Source organism: Panthera leo, chromosome A3, assembly GCF_018350215.1.
Source record: "Panthera leo isolate Ple1 chromosome A3, P.leo_Ple1_pat1.1, whole genome shotgun sequence".
Classification (NCBI taxonomy): domain Eukaryota; kingdom Metazoa; phylum Chordata; class Mammalia; order Carnivora; family Felidae; genus Panthera; species Panthera leo.
The window spans coordinates 36,210,599-36,228,174 of NC_056681.1; the positions used below are offsets into that span (position 1 = coordinate 36,210,599).

Here is a 17,576-nt window from a genome sequence, read left to right on the forward strand (position 1 = left end):
GACTGAGCTACCCAGGCGCCCCAAGAATTTTCTTTGTTTTTACAGCCAAATAGTATTCACACACACACACACACACACACACACACACACACACACACACACACACATTGTGTTTACTTGTTCATCTGTCACAGGATACTTGAGTTATTTCTACCATTTGGTTGTTGTGAATAATGCTGCTATGAACTTTTGTGTTCAGATACTTCTTTGAGTCCCTGCTTTCTGAGTCTCTGGCTGTATACCTCACAGTGGACTTGCCAGATTATATGGTCATTATTGGTTTAATTTTTTTGAGGAACTGTTATCCTGTTTTCCACAGTGACTATGTTTTACATTCTCACCAAGAATGGATCCCAGTTCCTCCATAATCTTGCCGGTACTTATTTTCTCTGGTTTTGATAATAGCCATCCTAGCAGTTGTGAAGTGGTATCTTATTGTGGCTTCAATTTGTGTTTCCCTCATGGGTAGTGATTTTGACCATCTTTTCATGTACTTATTGACTATTTGCATATCTTCTTTGGGGAAATGTCTGTCTGTGTCATTGGCCTGTTTTTTAATTGGGTTGTTTGCTTTTTTGTTTTTGAGTTGGAGGAGTTCTTTTATATATTCTGGATATTAATTCCTTATCAGGTATATGACCTGCAAATATTTTCTCCCATTGTGTGTTGCTTTTTCACTCTCAATAGTGTCCTTTGATGTGCGAATATTTTAAATTTTGATGTAGTCAATTTATGTATTTCATATTTTGCCACCTGTGCTTCATTACCGAATCCAGTGACATGAAGCTTTTCAAAAATTGTGTTTTCTTCTAAGAGCTTTATAGGTTTTATAGGTTTTGTTCCTTTTCATTATGTCTTTGATCCATTTTGAGTTAATTTTAAGGAAATGGTCCAACTATATTCCTTTGCATGTAGATATTCAGTTGTCCCACCACCATGTGTTGGAATGTCTGTCCTTTCCCCCATCAAGTGGTCGTGGCACCCTTATTGGAAATCTTTGATCATAAATGTGAGAGTTTAGGGGTGCCTGGGTGGCTCAGTTGGTTAACTGTTTGACTTCAACTCAGGTTATGATCTCACGCTTCATGAGTTCGAGCCCCATGTCAGACTCTGTGCTGACAGCTCAGAGCCTGGAGCCTGCTTTGGTTTCTGTGTTTCCCTCTCTCTCTCTGCCCCTCCCCCGCTCATGTTCTGTCTCTCTGTCTCTCTCTGTCTCTCTCAAAAATAAACATTAAAAATTAAAAAAATAAATAAATAAATGTGAGAGTTTATTTCTGGGCTCTCTGTTCTATTCCATTGTTCTAGATGTCTGTCTTTATGCCAGTACCACACTGTTTTGGTTACCATAACTTTGTAGTAAATTTTGAAATTAGGAAATAGGAGTCTTCCAACTTTCTTAATGGTTTTCAGAATTGTTTTGGCCATGCAGGGTTCACATCACCATTTTTAATGTATGTAGTATTCCATTAAATATCCATACTCTCTTTTATTGGTGGGACATTTATGTTGCATCTAGTGTTTACACTGTCATAAACAGCAGTACAGCAAATATCCTGATGATATACATGTTTGCACACTTCAATTTCTTTATAATGTTTTTATTTTAATGTTCATATTTTTATTAGTTTATAAATACTCCTTAAGGATATGAATACTTTGTATGTTTTATATGCTGCAAGTTTGTCATTTGCCTTTGACTTGGTTTATTTAACTGCACAAGCACAAACAAGGAGAAGCCTGCGTTTGCCTCTTGGATTGCCTCTTGGAGCCTCCAGTGACTGGCCACTTGTGGAATGAGCACTGGCTTCCCTGTACTGAGATAAGTAGTGAGTGCCAGAGGGAGGCAAGATGATATAATGCACCGCTGTATTGTTCACTCTGTAGGAGAAAAGCTGTGTTAAGTATTCCTCGCTGAAAGTTAACTTGGAGTGAAAGCACTATCTTCCCTTTCCTTTCTACTTCTGGTAACAGTTAATCTTTAATGGAGCATATCTTGTGATGTTCATACCTTAGCCAGTCCCCTCCTTTGCTGCCAGCAAGCAGTCCCTGCTCCCGCCTCCCCTGGATACCTGCGCCCCCACAGCAGCCCCCTGGCTGGCTTCCTTGCGCCTGCTCTGGCCAGTGCCTCGCCTGCTCTTCACACTTCATTCAGTTCGTGTTATCCCTTAAAATCAGAGGTCTGGCCTTGTGAACCTCTTCCCCAAGGCTCCAAGGGTGCAAGCTAGGGTCCTTCGAGTAGCTGCCTGTCCAGCCTCATCTTGTCTCACTTTTTCCTTCTTTCTTGCTCCAGTCATAGCAGCTTAATTCCTTTCTTCCTAATCTCCATTCTTCTACTCATCTTGCTGCCTCTGCCCATGTTGGAGCCCTGGTCTCTACTTTCCCTGTGCTCAGTCTTCTCTCTGCTCAAAATCACTCCTCAGGAAGCTTATCCTGGAGACAGGTCTCCTTGTTATAGGCCCACAAGCATCCTGAACACCATTTCATGAATGTCTGTCTCTCCACAGACATGTAAGCCGCCTGAAGACAGGCTCTGCCCCTTTTATTACCATTGTGTCTCCAGCTTGGAGGACATTTTCTGCTTTGCAGTAGGTACTTAATAAATGCTTGTACAGATGATAAATTACACACATGTTATATATTTCCTCTTCCTAGTAAGGTCAAGGGTTTCCATAACCTCCCCATCCTGCCTTGTCTCCTCCTGCTACTCACTTTCCTGTCTCCCACAAGCCTGCATTCCTTATCCCTCTGCCTTTACATTTACAGGTTTTACCTTTGTCTGGAAAGCTCCTACTTAACCTTTAAGACCCAACTTAAATATTACTTCTCCAAAGTCTTCCTCAGTTTGTCTTCTTCTGGCACTTACCACCTTTAATGTATTTGTCACATTGTACTGTGACTGCGTTATAATCGGTTTACCTTTCTCCCACTCCTTCACTGGCAAAGATCGATTCTTTGCCACCCACAGAACCACTTTTCTTCTTCACTTTGCTGCATAACTCTAGAGCGTAAGCAGATAACTCTGTTTCTGGTTATAGGTGTTTAACTTCATATTCACTGGTTAATTTCCAAAAGGAAAGAGCATTGTTCATCTGTGTCTACCACAAGGTTCCTTTTCACAAAGAGGTTCATCTTGCTCTAGGCTGTGTGTACCTGCAGGGACGAAGTGGATACACGCACTGATATACTGCCACTTTATATTGTTTATTCACAGCGCCACAAAAAAGTGGAATCTGAATACGTGCTTTTACTCTTGCCTCAGAGCCAAAGACATCTCTCTACGTTTATCTAACTGCCTGTTCTCAGCTGTTCCCATAATCTTACTTAAATGCCTTTTTCAAGAGCAATTTCAAAGCCGCTAACCGTAAGGCCTTGCCTATTTCCTCCTCAGTATCCAGTTCTTTGTCTCATGTTCCCTGAAAATAGAGTTGTCGTTACTGTTTGGTGGTTTGGATGAATGTGAGTGGTTTATGCTTTTGTGTAAAGCAGAAAACTTCTCTCATTTGCATGAGTTTCTTACCTTTTTCTATTTCTAGATCCATGTGACAATAATGTGCCTCATCACAGTACAGATACTCAGCACACAGTGCTGGCTGAGCTGAAGTCTCTAGGTAACTTTGCTGATTACTCAGATAAAATTTAGTATTATTCATGCTCTGAGTTGTTTTTTTTTTTATAAAAAAATAGCATAAATAGTTTTGAGACCATTTCCTTAATCTTACAATATAAAGGACCACAGGAAGTATTGACAAACTCAGCAGACAGCATAGCACAGACATTTGCTGATAGCTTCATCTTTTTAAAGTCACCTGTCATTTCAACAGATTCAGTAAAAATTAATGTTGTGATAAAGTTTTTTAAAAGACTTCACTGTCGATTTCTGTCAATTCTGTCTCATTAATGTTTTCCCCTTAGCCTTGCCAGTGCTAGGTATTACAGTGTTTTAATTTTTCCCAGTTTGACAGGCCAAAAGTCAGAAAAGGAGATGCTGTGCTTTGATTTTTGTCTTTCACTTTAATGTACATATTGACTAAACTGCATATTTACAGCTGTTGCTCATCTTTGTATTGGGTTGTTTGCCTTTTTCTTCTTAATTTTTTCTCTTGTTCCCATTGTCCCTTCCTTGGTCAAGGCCTTCTTAATCAGCCCTTGAATTACTGCCACAGCCTCCTGATTTTCCTTCCAATTCATCTACACCTCTGCTGCCAGAGTGGTCTTTCGAAAACAAAACTGTGATAGTGTCCAGCTTAAAACTTTCTTTGGTCAGGAACCTTAATTGCCTAATATCCTTTATTTAATTTCATTTCTGCTTGAGACTAGCAGAATGGGTCTCGTTCTTAAGCAGAGTCAATTAAAGACATTATTAGATAGCTCACAGGATGTACCTGTGGGAGGCCTCCAAAGGCACACAGGCAGCAAAGCGTCAGCCATGAGATGAGGACGGCTTTGGTACATGTGCCATTTCAGCTACAGTCAAGACCGGGTATCAACCTCCACCCCAGTCTGAAGAAGATTGATTTCCAGGCACGTGGCCACAGCACCATGCTGCCCCTTGTGAGCCACTGCAATGTGAAACTAGGTCCCATGGCTGTACCCTGCTTGCAGGTAAGCCACGAAGGGCAGAATGTTTGTCTCTTCCCTTGGCAAAGTGGGATGTTACAACGAGGGAAGTTGCCAAAACCCAGGGAGGATGATCAGAAGTTTTGGTGAGTGGACACAAGTTACAAAATAACCATTCAAGTTTTCCTCTTGGCTTCCTTCGTCCACAAACTTCCAAACAACAGGCTTCTGCCTAAAGACACAGTTCTCCCAACGGCAGAGGAAGTAAGCTCAGCATCTCCTCTGAGACAGAGAGACAGACAGACAGACAGACAGGCACACAGACAGAGAGAACCCAGAGTCTCATGCCCTAGTCTAAACCCAGGCTTTCTGGGTGATGTTCATTCACAGCTCACATTTGTTAATTTATTGACTAAGTTAAGAAGTTTACATACCTTGCATAGAATAGTAAGGAAACACAAAGCTAAAAAACTTAGTTAACATATAAATATATACACGATACAGCGAGGATGACAGGATAGGAAGATGCCACCATTCTAACTTTTGCAATAAATAGTTGGTGTTTGTATCTGCCTTCCTTTAACATTTATTTCATATTCCCTTGGCCCTTAGCCAGTACCTCAGCTGATCAGGATTCTTTACCTGGCAAGGTGATCCAAACTTTCATTGGGATTTGGGCCAGCGGTGGTCCTGCCTTTTTGAGGTTGCCACAGTTCTCATTAACTTTTAACACTGGAAATGCGCCACTAGATAGAGCCGTTATACTCCCCGTGTTTTATCCACTTGCATCTGTTGTGTCATTATGGGCCAACGTTTCTACTCCCCTTTTGGTCTGTTTGTCTAATGGCGTAAAAAACCTGGAATTATGTGGCACATTTAACCCTCAGCCTGGGTCATTGTTATCCTCTCTGTTCCAGTCTTCCTTTGAATACCAATGAAGCACAGTCATGAGGATGGAAAGCGAGCTTTTGCTGAGGTGGTCACTTCCCACTTCCACTCCCTGGTTCCAGGAATTCTTGCCAAGGGAACACATATTATTCTTCTGGTCACAGCATTTAGTAGATCTTTTAGGACTTCACCCCAGTTTGTATCACAACTGAATTTTCAGTAGACCCTTCTACCACTCTCTAAGGCCAGCTGCATTTGATCCTTGCTTGGTTGCTTAGTAGGACCATTGAATTTTATGAATATACTCGCTTATTTGTAAAATGAGTTTCTTGGTCAGAAACACTGTGGCGGTGATAGTGAGTGAGGCCTTCAGTAAGTCCGTGGGTGACGTGGCTGCCAAAAACATGGCAGACATAGAAAACACATCCAAATCCCAAATAAAGGGTCCATTCCAGTGAAAGTATTGTCTCCTCTGTAATGAAAGAGGTCCATTATAATCACCCACCACCACTGACCATGGAGCCATCTTCTTACAATAAGAGAGTTGGTAGAGAGACTCCTGTTAATTGTTGCTGTTGGTAGATTTGGCATTTGGCAGGGCTCCGTGTTGGTGAGGTTAAGTCCATGTTGTTGAGTCCAAGCATAATATTCATCCTTGCCACCAACCCCACATGGCTCACGAGCCCTTTAAGCAGATAAAATGGCACCTGGGGTAAGAGGCTGGCCAACATCCATGTGCAGGTCATTTTGTCCAGCTCATTACAAGAACTTCTTAATGGAGTCTTTTGGAGAACATTCACATAAGGTACACATACTTTCACACACACTCCACGTAGCTTTTCCCCAAATGTCCTTGTCACCAGTCCTTCTGAGTTCTTACCAGTGAATGAGTGAATGAATGTGTGTGTGTGTGTGTGCATGCACACACACACACACACACACACACACACACATACATTCTTCAGGCTATTTTTCCTTACAGGCCAAATGGACCCAAAGTGTACTCTTGAACATTCTGCCCACTGGACAGATTTTGTTTCTCCACCCCAAATGAGGTTATATCATTGCATTCATTCGCTTCTGGTTGATACTATCCTGTTGAGCAGAGCCATTGATTAGCCAGGCACAAATTTTTATCTGCTAATAAACGGGTCACTCAAGCTGTCACTCTTCCAGGTCATTTAATTAGGTCAAAGAAACACAAACATACCTACAAGTGTTTGTGCTTATTTCTTAGTAGTAAGAGTTGCAGGGTGCAAAAACTTGAATGAACTCTTTGACAGAATGAACTCTTTGATTTCCAGGGATTAGATTGCTTTTGGTTTTGATGGGGAAAGGGAACTCCAGAGACTTTTTTTTGGCTTTTCCTTACTATGTAGCACTCCATGAGACATGGAGTCCAAGTTTAGTCCAAGTCCAACATGGTTGCAGGATAAGTTTATCCCAATTATGTACTCATCAAATGAGAAGAGAAGTACAGATTTTCACAGACCCGCTGGGCCCTCTGGGAGATTAATTGAAACAAGTTTCTACTTATCACACTCTGGGGATCATAATGGAGATCTGGAACCCCAAGAATTAGCATTGTCTCAGAGCCAGTGTCTAATCATTCTCAAAAATTCTGGTTATTCCCCTTTTCTCATTGCACAGGAACTGTAGTAAACAGCTGTACATCCCAAGTGAAAGATTTATAGTCCTGACTTGAGGGATGCCTGGCTTTCTATTCAAGGAGATACAGTTCTGAGAACTGAGTCAAATCTGGGGACTGGGTAAGAGGCTGTGGCTCTCCTTCAAGGTAGCCCAAGTCAGGCCCCTGTTCACCAGACCTAGACTTTTTTTCTATTATATAATGTATTAATTTGCTAGGGCTCCCGTAAAAAATTACCACCAACTGGGTGACTTAGACAAATTTATTTTCTCATAGTTCTGGAAGCTGGAATTCTGAGATCAAGGTGTCAGCAGGGTTGGTTTCTTTTGAGGCCTGTCTCCCTGGCTTGTAGATGTGGCCATTTTCTCCCTTTGGCTTCACGTGATTTTCCCTTTATTTGTATCTGTGTTCTGTTTTCCTTTTATGTAATATAGACACCAGTCATACTGGATTCAGGCCCACTCTAATGACCTCATTTTAGCTTAATTACCTCTTTAAAGATTCTGTATCCAAATACAGTTGCCTTCTGAGGTGCTGGGGATTAGGATTTCAACATAGAAGTTTTGGAGAGATACAGTTCAGCCTATAGCATACAGTTTAAGTAGGGCCTAAAGTATGCTTTCCATTTTATTCGGAGTTATGCACATATCTGTTAACCAATAAGCCAAAGATGTCAGTGGATTGAGCCACTGACAGAGTTCCTCCCAAGGTTACTACTGAGTTGTGGCCCTCTAGTGGACCAAGTGACTTGGCCAGCCATGGGCCTTAGTTGACTGCAGATTTTAGGCTATCCAGTCACCAGATGACACATCCACTCTTGGGCTTTCATGGTCTGTAGACACCATGTCTGTCATGGTCATTAGCCTTCTCAGCAACTACCTCTCATGCCCCAAGGTGGCTGCCTGCCCAGGAACAGGCCTGGCAGTAGTGTCCTCTCCATGTTGGCCCCCCACCATTGTGCAGAGCATTCTGGGGGAACATAGGGCAATCACTTGGCACAGTGGCAAACATTTTAGTACCAGATTCAGGCACCAAGCGGTCTGGCTATTCAGGAGAATTCTAGGCGAGCCAACTGCCCAGTGCTTATAGATTTTGCTAGACCTACAACTGGACCCATGGGAGGCCAAGTTCAAGAGGAGCCCCTCTCTTCCAAGAGGGAGAGGAGTCGCTGGTCCCAGATGGCTTTGGCCAGGCAATCTTGGGAGAGCTTCTGTGGTCATTTATCAACTTGTCACTGCAGCCTGACTCACAGGCCCCAGAACATCATACTCTTACCTCTGCGTCTTTGCACATGTTGCCCTCCTCTCCCTGCAACTCTCTTCTCTTTCCACATTGGTGGGTCATCTCCTCCTCCTCCTGCAGGCCTGTGCCTGGGTGTCACTCCTCCTGAGGAGCTCTATCTGATTCTGTGCACCTCTCTCTGGGAGCTGCCTCCACCCTTTCCCATGTGCTCAGTCCACCCTCAGCGGTAGCAGCACTTACCAGTCCAGTTGCTTCCTTGCTTCCCAGACAGACTTCATTTCCTTCGAGGGCCAGGGCTCTTGTGCTGTTCAGCACCCAGTGCGGAGCCTGTTACTCAGGAGGAACGCAAGCACTGGAAGAAATAAAGGAACAAATTGTAGTTTCTGTTCACCAGTCACATGTTCATTTGTCAAGGCTTTGGGGCATGCTTCCATTGCAACATCGCTTACCCCTTCAACAAAAGGTAGAGGTGAAATTGGTCATGAGTTACAAATTATTTTTTATAATTTTTTTAAATGTTATTTATTATTGACAGAGAGAGAGACAGAGCATGAGCAGGGGAGGGGCAGAGAGAGAGGGAGGCACAGAATCCGAAGCAGGCTCCAGGCTCTGAGCTGTCAGCACAGAGCCCGATGCGGGGCTCGAACTCACAGACCGTGAGATCATGACCTGAGCCGAAGTAGGACGCTTAACCGACTGAGCCATCCAGGTGCCCCAGTTACAAATTATTAAATAGTAGTTTTCAATTGGTTTTCAGAAAGTCAGAACAACATCCTACCCCAGTGTAAGATTAGCTGCATTATGTCCTGGCTCTGTGGCACCTAGGGACTAAACATAGCCTCCAGAGCCCCCCATCCCAGGTTCTGTTAGCATCCATGCCCCTACTAGTTCCCTGTTTCTGAGCTTCAGCCTGCTAGCTACCAGCTCTGTGCCGGGTCTGCATACCCATGGCAGATCCTTAGGGTAGCTCCTTCTAGCCAGCATTCTTAACCCTTGATCTGAAGACAAGAAACAAACTCAAGGGTGTGAGCAACTTGCCTGAGGTCACAGAGCTAGTAAGTGTCAGAGGCGGTGTGGAAATGCATCTGTCTGATATCTGGGCGGTCTTCACTGCTTCAGTATCCCGATTAAGGGGGGAGAGAGAGAGTGTGTGTGTATGTGTATATATGTGTTTGTTTTCTCTTAATAAAACTTTCCTCTAATCATGAAAACAAAGCTGTCTTTCAGTTAACCATGTGAAAGCCAGGAGCAGTGTTCTGCCTGAACTACAATGTGAATATCTTTGTTTGGGTTTTATATCCCCTCTTCTCTGATCACAAGATGGAAAGGGAGAAACAGACCCCAAAACAGAGCTCATCTTTCTGCTCCAAGCACTTACCTTAGTGCATTGTCTAAATATTAGAGGTTCACTACATTTTTGTGTTTGTAGAGCAGTAAATTTTTTTTTTACTGCCTATTATTCCATTTTGTATAACCTTGTTCTTGCATTTAACATCTAAGAAACCCAGTCCTTTGGAAAATGCCATAAAATAAATTAAATTTTCCTGGGTACTGTGGTTTCTGTCTGCAGTGGCTTTCTTTTTGGCTTTTCTTCTAAGCTGAATGCGCCTCTAAAATCTTAGCTTCCATCTTTAGCCAATGCATGGAGCCGTCTGCTCATTCTTTTGTGGCATCCAAGGTATCTTCTGCGAATGTTCAGGGCTGAATTACCAGGCTTCCTCTCTCTTCATCCACACCCACGCAGCATTCTGTGGTGGGGCACATTACCACCATGTTAGGAAATCAGTGGGTGTTCACACCAGAGGAGAAAAGGCAAGAATCGCCAAAACAAGCAAGTTCTTCCTATTCTTCCCTCTGTCTGAGAAATGTTCCCCTCCTTTCCCCAACGCCCAGTGTATGGTACCTGCCAAAGAAAGCTTTCTCTTTGCTCTTCAGACACAGGCCTGATTGTGAGCCCTGCTCTCCGGCGTCCCCATGAGTGCAAAGTTGTATATGTGCAGTTTGTTTTGGTTTGTATTTATTTTCCCAGCCCATTGAAAACAGGGCCTTTTCCTATTTAAAATAAATTTTGCAAGTGAAACCCTTTTCCCTGTGAGCCCAGCCCTTCCTCCACATAAAGTGGCAGGCATTTCCCAAGAAGACAGGGGAAACTTGCCGTGAAACACCATCGATCCTTACACATTAACAACAGTAGAAATTACTGTACATCCAACAACTGTTAACCCTGAGAAAGCATAGGCCCTTGACAAACACTGCTCACTGCAGCGGCCACTTTTGACATCTGTCAGCTGTTCCCATGGAGTGTTAGCCTTCGCTCCTGTCCCGCACACCAGCTGTGGCCGCGGAGCTGGGCTGCAGTCACACAAGCAGACATGGAGGGGTCCTCAGACTAGGGCAGTCAGACATTGGGTGACTGAAGGGGGAGAACTGGGCCCTCGCGTGGTTTGAAAAACAGCAAAACAGCACAACACATTTTCAATTACTTACTGTTCTGGTAAATATTCTTAATATTTAGGCATTGTTTTTTTATATTCGCAGCCCTTTACAAATAGAAATGGATTTCCTTAGATTTGTCCTAGGGCGCAGTGGAAACATGTGTTTTCTTTTTACACTTGTGTTTAAATAGCTTTGCTTATTATTTACATTTCTTCCCATAGTGTACTCAATAAAAACATTTTCTAGGCTTTCATCCACATGAGAAGCTTAAAGGGCAGTAATGAAAGCAAGTGCCTCTAAGCCCTCTGGTGAATGTGCCACAGTGTCAGCAAAGATGATTTTTCCAGGAAGGGGCAATTTGCAGGACTTAAAGTTTTACACTTTTTACTAAAAGTGTGCTAAAAACAGGACCGACAACACAAGATGCTTTGCATTCGCAAAATCTGGGGAGACTTTGCTAACCATTTGTTGTAATAAATGGCAAGAAAACAAAATCCTTAAACCCTTTAAGCGTTAATATTTCCATTTGTTACAGTCACCTGTTGTGGAAATTGCCAGTTTCAATGGCCGATCTTTTGTTCACTTTTCAATTTTACAAGAAATTAAAACACACAAAAGTCCCCGCCCCCCCCCCCCCCCCCCCCCCGCCCCCAGTATACAAAGCTTCAAAACAGGTTAGGATTCTTTCTGCCACACCAAGAGGTTATCACACTTCAGTTCAACCACCTGGAAAACTTTGCCAATGTTACCATGAACCTTACTGAATTGATCCTACTGGCCTGTGAGTAAGCTGCTTCCATCTCTCCCACCTTACCCTTCTCCCCTAACCTCCTACCACGCACACCAAAAAGACAATGATTTTTCCCTCATAAAACAAGGTCCATATTGCCACTGCTTAGTTTCACGTTACAAAGCCAGTTCTGTTGCTTTCCTGGTGATGCAATTCCAGTATTCCTTTTGAGTCTGCATGTTCACATTTACATTCAGACTCAAGGCTCCCACATTTCTGCATATTCCGGAACTGGGCAGTTCAAAACCAGTCTACCAGATCCCCTGGGACTCTGGCGTTCCAGAAAGATCTTTGTCATCAAACGGTGATTGCAAGACCTTTTTTTTTTTTTTTTTTTCCTAAGGAGTTGTCCTAGTTGGCTGAGAGCCCTGCCTATTTACCAGTTCTGTGAAGACTGATGATTTATTACCAGATATTCATTCCAAAGGCAGATTCCATTTGGTGGTCAGGTAGAACTGGTCATCACTCTTGCTCTTCTGGGGTCCGGAGGAGAAGGGGTGGAAGAGGAAGTCACTGGCCTTTCAACTGATAACAGGGCTGAGATTTAAAAAAAAAAACAAAAAAAACAAAACAAAAAAAACACAACGTTTCTTTTGGGGATCTATTTTGTCACCTCATTTCTAATGGTGACAACTGAATGGGAGGCCTGTAATTCTCTCTGGTTCACCCAGTGAAAATTGTGGTTTCTCCCAGCATTCTGGGAATGTGTTCCATGTGGCACTGGCTTTGTGTTGTGCAAGTGATTTTTACGCACTTATATGTTGAGGTGAGAGGTGGGGGGGCACAAGGCTAGTGAGACTCTTGTGAAGCTCCACTTTCTTTTGGTACCTCCCAGATAAAGTCGTAACAAGTGGCCACCTCTCCTGTGTTGGGCAGATACTAATGAGGAAAAGCGCCTCTGCCCCACCCTCCCGCTGCCACTCATAAAGCAGTGGCCTTTTCTCCTAGGGGTTGCATATAATTTTTTAATGTGTGGGATGACAAGGTAGAGTGGAAACTATTTGCCTTGGCATGTACTATTCATTTCTTGGGAGTTTTATGTGCATTATGCTACAGCAGTACCCTTCCGATGTCTGGGAAGTGCCTGTAGCCCTTACCAACTTGTCTGTTCCCTTTAAATTCTTTTCCTTTGGCTGGGCTCTCCAGTCACATGCCAAGAGTTTAAGATTTGTAGTAATTGAGTTTCACATCACTAATATTTAATAGCCATTAAGAAGCTTGAGAGAGAAAATAGTAGTTATCTAACAGTCTAAATATCTGTAAAAACCTTTTGATTTTAAAAGGGTACAGAGGACAGACGAGCGAAGAGGCCCTTGTTCAGGAGAACATGCAGTGGTTTAACACTTTGGGACTGAGATTCGCTAACTAAATACCTTGGGAATTGTGGGGACTACAACCCAAATGATGATGAAAAACCAGAGTGCTTTCATTTTCAAATTCCCTAACATGTCACCCTAATAGAGTGAAAGTGGAAAATCTAAAATGAAAATATTTTTTTATGGTTACGATTCTCAGTTTACTGCTTAATTGTTTTTAATCAAAATAATTTTATACTCACTGTAATAACACCTAAAACAGGGAATATCTGTCTGTCAGTGAATCCACCACAGATTTCTGAGGTAGGTATTTTTTTGAAGTGCTGTGAGCTTCTGGGCTATTCCCAGGGAGTTGAGTAGAAAGCATATTTAATAACTACTCAGGTACATTTAATTGTGGACCTTGTTTACATTTGTTGTTCTAACACAGTGCTGTTATTACTTACAGCCAAAACTCCAGTCAGATTCAAATTTAACTATTTGATCATGAACCATGCAATCTAATGGGAAACTTGGCTTAACCTATTTTGTAAAATGTCTTGAGAACCAAATTATCCATGTCTGTGTCAAGCAAAAACAAAACTGGGTCCGCATAATCTGAAACATAAAAAAATGGAAGCCTAGAACAAATGCTCATTTTACCTTTGAGTCCAAGATCAAATTGCCATTCTGGGGTCATAGGTTGGTGTGTTATGTACCTAAATGTTTATGTTTTTTTGTATTTCTGTGTGTCTTTAATAAATAATATACATATGTATATACCCACAAATACAAGTTGCTGTTAAAGAAAGTAAGAAGTTACAAGGGCTGAAAGGAGACACCAAAAATATGATTTCCTTACAAATATTTGCAGGAATTTTACTTAATTGCAACCAGAAGTCTGACCTGGAAGTGTAGTGTTTTGACCCCCGAGCTGTCTGGTTTCCTATTTGCGGTGTTTCACTCTCCCCTAACTGTGAGAAAATCTATTTTACACGGTTTTAACCCTGTATATTCTTAGAAACACTGCAGTAGAAATTATTCCCTTGGGGGAAAAGAAATTCTCATTATTTAAAGAATGACTTGTAAAGGCTTCTCTTAAATAGAAAACATTTTTGAAACACTTAGGAAATCTTTCTTCTTAAGATATATTTGAAAATAAAACAGCTTCTGGGTTTCCTTTCAAGGTAATGTGAACTTTTGGAAGACTAAAATTTTTGCAGTGTGCAAGTTTATCCTTATTTTAGTAAAATACTTTTTAATAGCAAAAGTATAGAGTTTATAAATAGTTCTCTTATGAGGAAGCTTTTTCATGCTCCCCACCCCCCCATTTCCAGCTTATTAAATCATTTTTTCCTCTAGTATTTTATTTTATTAAAAAATAAATTTTTTGATGTTTATTTTTGAGAGAGAGAGAGAGAGAGAGAGAGCGAGAGCACACTAGTGGGAAAGGGACAGAGAGAGAGGGAGATACAGAATCTGAAGCAGGCTCCAGGCTCTGAGCTGTCAGCACAGCTGAGTTGGACGCTCAACCGACTGAGCCACCCAGACACCCCATTCCTCTAGTATTTTAGAAAAGTAAAAATTAGACTGAATAAACTTCGGGGACTTGGAATTGTATATGGTATTCTTAAAAGACACCAGTGAAATTTAATTAGGATAACTGTAGGGCAAGGAGGCCTACTATTGGAAAATTATAGAATTCACACATCAAAAGCTCATAGATGGCATTTGATGAATCTAGTAAAATGATGGGGAACATTTTTTCTGTGTAGCCTCTTAGCATTCACCAGCATGATCAACCAGTCATATACCCCATTTTAGAAGTCTCTGACATATTCAGTTAGAGGAAAGCATTCTTCTTATTTGATTTGGGGATTTCAGAATTAAGAACACTGACAGTTCCCACCAATTTAGTTGAATAGCATTTTATCCCATTCTTTTTTTGTTTGTTTAATAACAGCTTTATTGAGATATAATTTACATACCCTACAATTCACTCATTTAAAGTATACAGTTTAGGGGCACCTGGTGGCTCAGTCAGTTAAGTGTCTGACTCTTGATTTTGGCTCAGGTCATGATCTCACGGTCCTTGGGATCGAGTCCCGCATCTGGCTCTGTGCTGACAGCGTGGAGCCAGCTTGGGATTTTCTCTCTCTCCCTCTCTCTCTGCCCCTCCTTTGCTCGCTCTCTCAAAAAAATAAATAAAAATAAACTTAAAAAAAACTATTAAAAGGTAAAGTTTACAATTTATTGGCTTTTATATATTCACAAAGTTGTGCAACTGTCACCAGAACCCCTTTTTGAACATTTTTGTTCCTCCGTAAAGAAACTCTATACCCATTAGCAGTTACTCTCCATTTTACCCAGCATCCTTCCCATTCCCATCCCAGAGTTTCCACCAATTTAGTTCTGTCTCTACTGATTTTTCCTACTCTGGATGTTTTATATAAATGGAGTCTTACAATATGTTGTTCTTCATAACTGGCTTTCACTTAGCATATTGTTTTCAATGTTCATCCAGGTTGTAAGCATTTACTGGTAGTACTTCATTTCTTTCTGTTGCCAAATAATATTCCATTGTGTGGATATATCACATTTTGTTTATCCATTTCATCAGTTGAGGGACACTTGGATTTGCACTGTTTGGCTATTGTGAATAATGCTACTATGAATATTTGCACAGGTTTTTGTGTGGATATATATTTTCATTTCTCATGAGTATATACCTAAAGATGGAATCTCTGGGTAATTTGTTATCTCTGTGTTTAATATGTTGAGGAACTTCCGACTTTTTCAAAGCAGCTGTACCATTTCCTATTCCTACCAAAAGTGTATGAGGATTCCATTTCCTCCACATTCTTGTCAACACTTTGTTATTTGTCATTTTGATTATAGTCATCCTAGTGGGTATGAAGTGGCTTTGATTGCGATTTTGATTTCCATTTCCCTGATGGCTAATGATGTTTACCCTGTATCCAAGTACTTATCTGCCATTTATATATCTTTTTTTGGAGAAACATCTATTCAAATCTTTTGTTCATTTTTAAATTGACTTTTTTAAAAAATTATTGAGTTGTAGGGGGTTATTTATTTATTTAAAATGTTTTATTTATTTTTCAGAGAGAGCCAGAGCACATGATGGGGAGGGGCAGAGAATAGGGGACAGAGTCTCTGAAGCAGGCTCTGCGCTGACAGCAGTGAGCTTGATGCGGGGCTCAAACTCATGAACCATAAGATAATGACCTGAGCTGGTCAGACACTCAACCAACTGAGCCACCCAGGCACCCTGAGTTGTAGGAGTTCTTCACATATTTTAGATACAGGTCCCTTATCAGATAGGTAGTTTGCAAAATTTTTCTCCTATGGACCAAAGTTTTTAATTTTGATGGTGTCCAATTTATTCAATTTTTTGTTGTTGTGGCTTGTGCTTTTTGTATTATATCTAAGAAACCATTGCCTAATCCCAAGCCATGAAGATTTATGCCTGTGTTTTTTCCTAAGACTTTTATAGTTTTAACTCTTACATTTGTATCTTTGATCTAGTTGGAGTTAATGAATTGATTTTGTGTATGATATGAGGTAGGGTCCAGCTTTGTTCTTTTCCATGTGGTTTTCCATTTTTCCCAGTACCATTTGTTGAAAAGATCTTTGTATCCCAATTTAATTGTCTTGGCCCCCTTATTGAAAATCAGTTATCAGTAAACGCAAGGATTTATTTCTGGACTTTCAGTTCTATTTCTACATGTCTGTCCTTAGGCCAGTACCAACCTATTTTAATTAGCTTTCTAGTAATGTTATGTTATTTTTTTCCCAGCAGGGTTAAAGCTGGCATTCACTAATCAGGATCAAGTGTCTCTTTTAACTTAATCAGTGTAAACATCATTTAAAATTGTTATATACACCTTATTTTTAATGAATTAATAAAATATTAATTTTGCCAAAGATTTTTTCTAGGATTTTTAGATTAAATTATACTCTTTGACAAATTCATCAACTGTATTCCAGTTTAACCAAATCAGTGAGGAAAAAAGTGATCCTCAGTTTAGTCAAGATCTTCATATTAATGGAAACCCACAGTGAGTCATCAGTATTTGTAAGGTATGACTGGGGATGCTAATGGATCTCAGTAACTCCTGTTAAAATCCTTTACTTTAGGCTGTAAAGCTGACTACATGTCAAAGTCCAAGCACCTTTGCTTATCCCTCCCCATCTCTCCCCTGTACTTCATCTCTTCATCCTGAACTCTAAGCCTCATCTGCCTCCCAGCTGTGGTCTGACACAGACATGCCTGCAGTGCCCACCATTCTCAGCCCTTCCAGCATGGTCCTCTTGATGCCTCCAGGCTCTGCTTAGATGCTTCCCTTCCTTGGGGATGGCCTTCCCCACTTTAGTTTGTTACTCTCCCTTGTTTAGTGAGACATACCCTTTCTTGGCCCCCACAGCTCCCAATGCAGGTCTTTGTTGTGGCACTTACATTGTAACCATCATCCTTTAACTGTTGTCTCTCCCTCTGACCTCAGTTGAGCCCCTCAGGAGCTGAGTGGTTTTTGTGACGTACCTGGGGCTTCACATAGTTCTTGTATGTAGTAGAGGCACAGGTAGGGCGAGTTGTAAGACTATGGTTTGATTATTATTTTTAGAGGAACATCTGGCTTTTGACAGGATGAAAAAAAGGCATTCATTTTGTATTCACACCAGTCCCTATAACTCCTCTACT

At 41.4% G+C, this 17,576-nt stretch overlaps 1 protein-coding gene and 1 long non-coding RNA gene across 5 annotated transcripts in view; one reads left to right on the forward strand and one right to left on the reverse strand.

Annotated features, from left to right (window-relative positions):
• The window catches only part of LOC122215812 (SLX4 interacting protein), a 179,616-nt gene that overhangs the window by 118,776 nt on the left and 43,264 nt on the right, over window positions 1-17,576 (forward strand). The gene's annotated exons all lie outside the window — the stretch shown is intronic.
• LOC122215815 lies at window positions 1,653-17,341 on the reverse strand. 3 transcript variants are annotated; one of them, XR_006200550.1, is made up of 6 exons: window positions 17,283-17,341; window positions 11,971-12,098; window positions 9,714-10,083; window positions 8,576-8,786; window positions 3,056-3,150; window positions 1,653-1,878 (listed from the first exon to the last, which is right to left on the reverse strand). It is a non-coding gene; the product is annotated as an uncharacterized LOC122215815 (long non-coding RNA). The 3 variants fall into 3 exon arrangements; XR_006200549.1 differs by having other exon boundaries at window positions 2,917-3,150; XR_006200551.1 differs by lacking the exon at window positions 9,714-10,083 and having other exon boundaries at window positions 2,917-3,150; window positions 8,576-8,687.